At 36.1% G+C, this 3,527-nt stretch overlaps 1 pseudogene; it reads left to right on the forward strand.

Moving 5' to 3' along the window:
• The first annotated feature begins 1,063 nt into the window (after positions 1 to 1,063).
• On the forward strand, positions 1,064 to 2,113 carry LOC149568500 (L-lactate dehydrogenase A pseudogene; annotated as a pseudogene).
• Positions 2,114 to 3,527: the final 1,414 nt, after the last annotated feature.

Raw genomic sequence — 3,527 nt, forward strand, 5'->3', positions numbered from 1 at the left:
TATCTAATTATCTAAAAGTAATGCTACTAAACATCAAGCATAAAACTGGCCTAAAAGAATTTGGCAATGATAACAAAAATGCGAACTAGGGGTAGTCACTACATACTTATATTGGATAGATTTTCTTTCAAACCTAGATAACCAAGGGCTGATTATGTAAGAGGAAGGATGTTATTATTATCATTTATTGGCATTTGTTACTAGTATTACTGGAGATTACCAGGGTAGGCAAGTGGGCACTTTTACAATTGGCTGATCCCCAACTTTTGTGATCTATGTGTGGAAATAGAATATTGCAAAAGTCTTTCAAGGTTGTAGAAGATAATGTTTACATTATTATTTATTTTTTATTACAAATTTGGAAGAACATTCTACAATTTATTTTGTTCAAATTTTTGTATCTAAAAATAAATTTAATCCCTGACAAAATTACAACTGACTAATCATTAATTAGAAACTATTGTTTAAAAATTAATTAAAAAAGAAACTGATTTATAAACTTTAGAAAAGAACTAAGAACTATCATAAAAATTAATTATCACCATCATTGAAAACATTAGTCGGAAGGACTAACGAGTGAAATACATTGAAAAACAATGCATAGAAATTGCACCTTAGACGAGCTGAAAACTTTTGCTTGGGAAGCAAGAAAAACAATGTATCTTCACGAATGTCATAGAGTCATTGCAGTAGATGGCGCAACTACTGTCCAAGATCTCTAGAATGAATCCGCACCTTTGAAATTCCCAACAACGCATAATTCATAAACTAATAATTTAAAAAATAGAAATGTTTCATCCTGAAAGATCACTATTTGACTGGGTAAAGCCGTAGTAGCGTACTTCTTGAAGATGTAGAGAAATTTGTCAAAAGTGATTCAAAAGCAGTTCACGCATCTAGTGGGTGGCAATGGAGACCAAAGTTCTTGTCATGAACATCTGGAAGGAAAACCAAAGTGAACTTCAGCTTTAGGCCCACCTATATTACTTGACTCATTTTGTACAAACAAACCAAATCAAATCACAAAGGAAGATAGAGGTTTTAATCAAGGAAAAAGAAAGAAATGGAGAAGGGAAAGAGAAGCACGAGTTATGGCGATTTGGGGAATGACATAGCCAGGAGCTTCTTCAAGCCGATAGAAGGCATCGGGCCCCTTTCACCTAGTGGAAGAAACACAAAGATCACAGTTGTCAGTGTCAGCAATGTGGGAATGGTTGTCGCTCAAACCATTCTCATGATGGAGCTCACAAATGAGTTGGTGTTGGTAGACATACAACTTGAGAAGCTAAGAGGTGAAATGCTTGACCTGTAGCATGTTGCCACCTTTCTCCCTTGCACGAAGATCATGGCCGATACCGACTAGGCCATTTTCGCTGGATTAGACCTCTATATCATCATAGCAGGGGCTCACCAACGCAACGGGGAGTCCAGGCTGGCACTCGTTGAGCGCAACCTCCACCTATTCAAAAGCATTGTGCCTCAGATCATAAAATACAACCCTCATGCCATACTCTTGGTTGTTTCAAACTCGGTGGATATTTTGACGTACATTACATGGAAGCTTTTAGGATTCCTGGTAAACAGAGTGATCGGGAGTGGCACAAATCTGGATACATTGCGCTTCTAGTTCATGATCGTCAATCATTTAGATGTGAACGTGCAAGATGTGTAGGCGTACATAATCGGCTAGCACGGCAACAACTCTGTTGCACTATGGTCATCCATTAGTGTGGGAGGGATGCCCATGCTGAGCTTTCTGGACAACAATCAGATACTATATGCGAAGCACCATCTTGAGGCCATTCATCATACTATTGTTAACAGTGCGTATGAGGTGATTAAGCTAAAGGGTTATACTTCCTAGGCTATCGACTACTCTGCTGCTAACTTGGCCAAGAGTTTACTCTGCAACCAGAGAAGGATCCACCCTGTTTCTATCCTGGCGAAGGGGTTTCATGGAATTGAAGAAGAGGTTTTTCTGAGCTTGCCTACATAGTTCGGAAGAGGAGGTGTGCTGGGCATTGTTAATTTAGATTTGATGGAGGAGGAGACCCATGATCTCAAAAAATCCATGTGGGCCATTCTCAACATTCAACATCACCTTTCTATTTGACGGTTTCAACGCCATCGCTCTATTTTGATAGTTTATATAGCTAGCTCATATGCTATTTTTGTATCTTATAGATGGTTTATGGTATATAGTTCAGGAGTAAATATAGTTTTATTTTGAGTATTTGACACTTAAATGAATAATACTAATAATAACTAGCATTTGTACCTAGTAGGTTTAAGGGTTTTTGCAGATTGTTGATTCATTGCATTGATTACTTCCTACAGTTTACAATACTGGGGTACAATTATTCTGCAAACCAATGTATCTGGAAATACATAATAATAAATCAATGCACTCACATGCATGCACAATTTAAAATGCATATCTTCCTCTAATTTTGTAAGAACTCAGAAAAGTACACTTATTAGATATAATTTGGTTTATATCTCTTACCTCTTGAATTTTTAAGATATAGTCAATCTGATGTAGGGGAGAGGATCCAATACTCGAACGCATTCCAATAGTTGTGATAGGAGTTGTTGACTTGATACCTAAATTTATTGACTTAATGCCTAATTTCTTTGACAACATTGTACCAATACATGTGACTATAAAGTTGTTAGTACAATGATGACTACCCAGTATTGAATAAAATGTACCCTTAGCTATAAAAAATTAACCAATAATGTGATGCCACATCAGCTGTGCAAGTATGGGTACCCTTTATGCATGACTATTGGTCTTACTTTTTATTTGGGTTGTTTTGGACAACTTGGAAAAATGCATGTTGATGTGGCATCATAATGGGTGATGTGGACTTGAAACCTTAGTTATAAGTAGATGACTCGCCATATAAGCTACTATAAAAATCATGTAGGATTTTGATAAGCATGAAGTTAGGGTGTTTAAGTACTAGGTCCTCTCCCCTAAAAGACATTTTTCCTCACATCACCATGTCTGTGTTCCACTGTATACAAAGAAAGGAATTCAAAATTTCAAATATATAATGAACAAGATATGCCATTAAGCTTTTGAGCACAGTGCATTAGGAGTAAGAGCCAAATGAAACTTGCATTTAATTACTTTCACATTCTAACATGCCTTGTGAATATCCTACAATCTTGACTTTGTATCAAACCATAATGCTTCCCTACATATTTTAAACATTATTTTGAATGATTTATTTCTCCATACTCCTACATGACTTTCAGTTGGTAATAATAAGTATTTTGCAACATCATGGCAACTATGACAGAGTGGTAACTATGACATAGTGGCCCTGAGTTTACATGAGGAATTATGAGAATGATGAATTTTGGAAACTAGGCCACTAGAGACAAATAATAAATAGTAAGCATGTGGTTTATGATAATGACAAACTTGGTGGTCTTATTTCACAAGCATTTTCAGCTTGGATTTATGTACACATGCTCTGTGCATAATTAAAAATAAATGTGGTATCTAAATGTCCAAA

Source organism: Cupressus sempervirens, chromosome 3 (genome assembly GCF_028749045.1).
Source record: "Cupressus sempervirens isolate cs-2001-9-10 chromosome 3, ASM2874904v1, whole genome shotgun sequence".
NCBI lineage: Eukaryota > Viridiplantae > Streptophyta > Pinopsida > Cupressales > Cupressaceae > Cupressus > Cupressus sempervirens.